This window comes from Setaria italica, chromosome I, assembly GCF_000263155.2.
Source record: "Setaria italica strain Yugu1 chromosome I, Setaria_italica_v2.0, whole genome shotgun sequence".
NCBI lineage: Eukaryota > Viridiplantae > Streptophyta > Magnoliopsida > Poales > Poaceae > Setaria > Setaria italica.
The window spans coordinates 28,672,741-28,679,240 of NC_028450.1; positions in this window are offsets into that span (position 1 = coordinate 28,672,741).

A 6,500-nucleotide genomic window follows, 5' to 3' on the forward strand; every position below is an offset into this window, starting at 1 on the left:
CACTTCTCTGTGTAGAGGTCATCCTACCACAGTACAAGGGCTTCAAATAAGCAGCAACCCACAATTTCCTAGTCTCCCAAAGTCCCTTAATAGTATCATCCTCCCATATGCCATACTCATCCACCAACTCATTCCATGCAAATTCAAACTCTGTAGGCGTAAGTGGGTGATTGATTACTGTGAGGAGCTTTAGCTTCAAACCATCATGAATCTTGTACAGTTTTTTCAGCTCTGTTTTATACTTCCTTAGCATGTGCCAACGACACAACCTGTGCTGTGTTTGATTGAACACCTTCTTGATCGCTGCCGCCATTGAACTATCTTGATCTGTACCACAATAAAGGTGACAAAGTTACCAAAAATAATTTAAGTGATCTATCACTCAAGACATACATTTATAAACATTCCTCACCTGTAAGTATAAATCAACTTCATATAATCATATTAGACCACTTTGTTCCACAACTTGGAGCCCTTCTCTCAAATGCCGTTGGGCTGGGCTGTTGCACCACCGTTCCGGCTACATTAGCAATTTTGTCGGCTGCTTGGTCCAAAAGGTCTTGAGTGGCCCAAGGTAACCCACTGCTTATTTATTTCTTTTATTTTGTATGAATTTTCTCATTTCAAGTTTTCCTCCGATAATGGATAATCCCTGGCTGCTTAGATACAAAGACCACACGCACGCTGCCAAGGTTGCCGGTTTACAGAGTTCGAAAACAAACAGAACAGAGCCAGTTTAAGACAAGCCAAAGCTAGTGAGGCAGCAGAACTAAACACCCAGAAAAACAAAAGACGCCTGGTAGGAAAGTTTTCGCTACAACTACGAGAAATCATCCTCGTGCCTCCAGTCATCTTGCCATTTCTGGAACTCCTCCATCCAAGTCCTCATCTTCGCCCATATTACTGAAAACGCGGCATTTGACTTAAGCAATTCCCTGTCAGACGCTCTCAAGAGCACACCCCATTTCTGCAAGTGAGAGGAGAGTTTAAACAGCAACTTCATTAGTTGACTTAGGTAATTTCTTTTCAATCACCATTCTGCTTCTTGTGGTCCAAAACACCCAAGCTATTATAGCAAAGAGCCAAAGATAAAAGGCTTAAAGGCATAGTTGCTGCACCCCAGAGGGATCCAACCCTCAAAAAAATCCTGCATATTTTGAGGTATTTGGTCCCAAACAAGTGCTTCCTTGAAGCATGTCCACAAGAATTTAGCAATGACACACCGGAAAAACACATGATCTACATTTTCTAGCGCCCCACAAAGGATGCAGTTGACACTGCCCTTTCACCTTTTCCGTTTGCAAAGGATGCCTTGTTTGCAGCCTGTTTTGTAGAGCGTATAAAATAAAAAGGCATGTCTCACTTTTTCCCTTTTTTCAAATCTGAACACCAGGTTGCACATGTTGAATTGCAACAAAATAGGACTTAATATCGAACACGCAGGAGAGCTGCGTATCTTTGATTAAGAGAGAATAAAGGTTCAAATTACAGGGCATCACCCCACCTTGAACCAGGATGAGGGATGTAAATCATAGGCGCTACTTTTTCGTAACAACAAAAAGCACACAAGGACCTGACCGGACTAGACCCCTGTTTTAAACTCTAGATCACCACCCTTTCTAGATGCAGGCCAGCAAGCCCCTTGGCTCGAGCTACCTGCCACAAATGTGCTTCATCTATGAAGGCCTGAAGAGCTCTACGAAGATTTGGAGCAGAACCATCAAAGACACAAGCATTGCGATGTTTCCAGAGGGTCCATGATCCCAGAATGACAAGGGAATTAAATCCCTTTCGATACTGTTTATGAATTTTCTTCCATGACCTTCTCCACCAATCTGCCAAGGATTTAGCTCTGCGGCTAGGCACCAAACTAGACAAGTTCAAGGGATTCAGAATAAAAAGGCATGTCTCACTTTTTCCCTTTTTTCAAATCTAAACACCAGGTTGCACATGTTGAATTGCAACAAAACAGGACTCAAGAACAAGTTTTACCAAGATCCAATGCATTGCCCAATGCAATTCACTAAACCTGAATACTCGATTACCATCCCAACATTTATCGATCAAAATGCTAACCTTGTAACTCATCCCATCCCCCTTAGGAAAATGCTGACCTTCAAAAGGAAATGGATGTCGAACATTCACCCGTCTGTACTCAAGTTACAAATTCTGCTTTCAATACAAATCGCTACTTTTTCTTTACTACCTGCTGTGAGCCCTCTTACACACACTTTTCATTATTCATGTGCAGCTTCACAAAGATGTGACGATTGATCATGTTGTGCCTCCTGTTGCGGCTAAAGGAAACACTGCCACAGCCTCTCCAGATAGTAAGTGCCGTTTTCCGAATGATACATCAATCTTACTTTAAATTACTCGTTCTTGTAGTAAATTACCAGGCTCACTCAAACAGTAAAGTTACTGTAGAATTTTACTACTCCCTGAAAAAACAGTGAATTTACCACTTCAATAGTTGCTTCTGCATTTTACTATGCAACCTCACTACTCATTTCCATTTTAATACAACTGCCTCAATAATATAGTAAAGTTACTGTAACTTTTTACTACTCCTAGTACAAAGTTTTGACATATTCCCTTAGGTAGTCTGGAAGGCATCTAGAATGTTTTACTATCTCTTAGATGATTCATATTTATTTACCAGTAAATAGTTCGACATAGTCTCTTAGATACTCTCTTACATAGATCTCTTAGATAGTCTCTTACATAGCCTCAATAGTACGTCATCTAGAATCTTAATAATACAGTAAATAGTCTGAGTTCCATTTCCAGCGGATATAACAAGCTTCACACATAATCACTGATACAACAGTAACTGCATGCACTCCTATACTAATTTGCTATCTCTTACATGCCTCATATTTACTTACCAGTAACTAGTCTGAACAATGCTAAGTTGAGCTAAAACATTCTTTTTTTCCAGCTGACATAATAAGTTTCGGACAGTAACTGCATGCACCATTTCCAGCTGATTTATTATATTCCATCCGAACAGGCCGGCATTGCTCAGTGCTTCTTCCATCTGCTGAGTTACGGGCAACAAAAAATATGACCTGAATTATACATACATACATACATATATATATATATATATATATATATATATATATATATATATATATATATATATATATATATATATATATATATATATATATATATATATATATATATATATATATATATATATATAGACACACACAACACCTACTACATTTTCTTTAAGCTAGCTAGCCGTCACTCCTACAAGTATTTACTATCTCTCAGGTGACTCATATTTATTTACCAATAAATAGTCTGTGAGATAGCCTCAATAGTTACTGGTAAGTCATATTCATTTTACTATACAGTAAATAGTCTGGACGATTTTACTATCTCTTAGATGACTCATATTCATTTACCAGCAAATAGTTTGGAAGTTTTGATAGATAAATTATGTTAAGCCCTAACAGATATATTATGTTGTGCAACTGTACATGTTACATTCTTTCCTGCAATCATACTTGTGTCCACAATACAAAATATAATACTCTTTTTCCTAAAAAAAATAGGACATGAGGAAAATATACAAGCCGGAACCAACACAGATGATGCACTTGGCCCTATTCTTTTACAGCCTTGCACACAAGATGAGTTTATCCATCATCCAGCCATTGCTCCGAGGCTACAGCGGCTTTCAAAATGACCAGCCAGGTATGTGTCCTTTTTTAAAGGTGATCCACAAAGAGCGAAAGCTCCACAGTTAACAGCACATGCTGTTAGGAAAAAGTTCCACACTAACATGAAGTGCAAAAGGTATTGTTCATAACCTCCTCTCGAAGATCCAATGCTGCATGCACACACACTTATGAGTCATTTATTTGCATACCAGTGATATTTTCATCTGCACCGGCTTGAGAGACTTCAGTGGATCAGATATATTAGTCTTTCCTTGATGGCGAGATGCTTGCCACCCAATTCATATCATACTTCATTGCCTACATGAGCTGTGATGAATGCCACATGGCTGATGGTGGTGGGTACAGGGTCTTCTTATCTCAAGAGCTTGGGGTGAGCACCTACCTAATTCATTCACTACACAATTCAACAAAAAATTTTACACCGTCTAATGCCAGTATATTACACATCTAGGAATATGTCAATATTGAGGAAGATGAAGACTTCTCTCAGTGGGAATCACATCAGGCACTAGCTGTGTTACAGCGAGATATTGGAGATCTTGACCCAACCAAAGTGAAACTAGTCAGTACTATCTACTCCCGACTACCGCACTTCAATGTACTTAAAAAAAGGCTACCAAATGATTTTGAACTTACAGTTTCCTCACTTCAATTTACTTCTGTCATGTCTAGTTCCTTTTGCCGATTTTGGAGGAGGAGCACTATAGCATCTACTGCATCAACTTCATACATGACCGCATTGATTTACTTGATTCTAGCCCAGATGACCACATAGATTACCACCAAGTCCTGGGTGACCAAATTATTCAACGCCTTAATCTTTTTTTCTAGTTGGCAACAGATTTTGAAATGAAGCAATTTACTAGATTCAAACGTCCTATCATTGACGTATGTATGCATACATACGACAATGACTGTGGATTCTATGCCATCAATTCATGGAGCTATGGAACAACGACTCTTTCCATGTTCCAATCCTCACAGTAAGCCTAATCATTTTTACCAAAACTTAATGTTTGTAATTATTATTCCATCTACAATAGTCCTGCTTACCATTTCTCTATGCAATGCCAGAACACATTCGGTAGTATAGGTCCCAGCTCCTATTCTACGGCCTCTACCACGAAATCAACGAGATCAAGAAGCTCCCTGCTGGTCTAGAAGCACACAGGCGTCGCATGTGATCCTGGTACCTGCTCTTTATTAGATGGAATAAATAAACCAGCTTCCAGATTAGGATGACACAGATCATACTTTCAGGAGAGTCATCAACGAACAACAATTCCTTGAGTTCTAATCAGATAGGTTCTTGGTACGGCACATATACAGGTCTGCCAGTAGTAGATGGTTACTCATCGGTACTAACTTCTGAAAAGTTGAGCTAAAACATTCTTTTTTAATTGTCAAAGCAACATAACAAGGGTGTTATTATAAGCTTACATTAGTAAGCTAGTTCTAACAAATGCGCACACGGGCTTCTAACATGTTTCATGCTTATATACTTGTTCATCAGTAACTTTTGTACATTCATTTACAATCTTTGAAATAACCTTTTTCTTCGGAACAATGACCATGTGTTCCTTTTTGTTCTCATGGTTTGGCTCTGCTAATACATTTTTTCTACTTCTGCGCATATTCAGAATATGAAACCTAATCGCTACCATCCAGAACCCCCTGCCCGGTTACCTGCACATACACAAGTTGCGGTCGAAGCTCGGTCCCTGTCTGGAGTAATAATCTTGCTCATCGTTTTGGAAATGTAGAAACAACGGGATGCCAAATCTTCTGACACAAGGAACTCCTGGCTGTTTCCTTATAACTAAGGCCGTGTTTAGTTTGGCGAATTTGGGGTGCTAAATTACTGTTACAGCACTGTAGCACACTGTAGCGTTTCGTTTGTATTTGTGAATTATTGTCCAAATATTGACTAATTAGGCTCAAAAGATTCGTCTCGCAAAGTACAACAAAACTGTGCAATTAGTTTTTAATTTCATCTACATTTAGTACTCCATGCATGTACCGCAAGTTTGATGTGATGGGGAATCTTCTTTTTGCATAGTGTCAAAGTTGGGAGTTGGGAGTAACTAAACATGGCCTAAGTTCTCAACGAATCAGAGAGGAGGCCACGGGTGCGGCACTTGTGATGTGATTGCAAGAGAGCAGTCATTTATGAAACCTCCCTATAAAGTAGGCACTCTCTCGTGCCTTGTCATTCAAATAAAGTTGTTACAACGGTCACCAGAGCCTTCAAGTACACATAGTAAATTCTTGTACGAGTGCATGCAGTCATTGTTGTATCAATGATTATGTGTGAAACTTGTTATATCAGCTGCAAATGGAACCCAGACTTTTTACTGTATACTTAAGATTCTAGATGACTTATAGTAACTACTGAGTCTATGTAAGAGACTATCTAAGAGACTATGTCGGACTATTTACTAGTAAATAAATACGAGTCCTCAATCATGTTTCATGTTTGTATACTTGTTCATTAGTAACTTCTGTACATTCATTTACCATCTTTGATTATGTCAATAACCATAAGCAATTGTCAGAATGCAAGGATATAAGCAGTTTAGAAGCTAAGGACCCATCTAAATCAAATACTGATGATGAGAATGCAAATAAATATAAGCGGTTCAAGCAGTAACCCATTTATTTCATCTATTCAATAAACATTACATGATATTATTAATCTGTTCCAAACACAGCCATACAGTATACACAACTCATGCAACCTCATCAAAATCATCCTCCAGCTGCCTTTTCGTGGGTGGTCTCCCCCTCTTCCATCCCATCTTG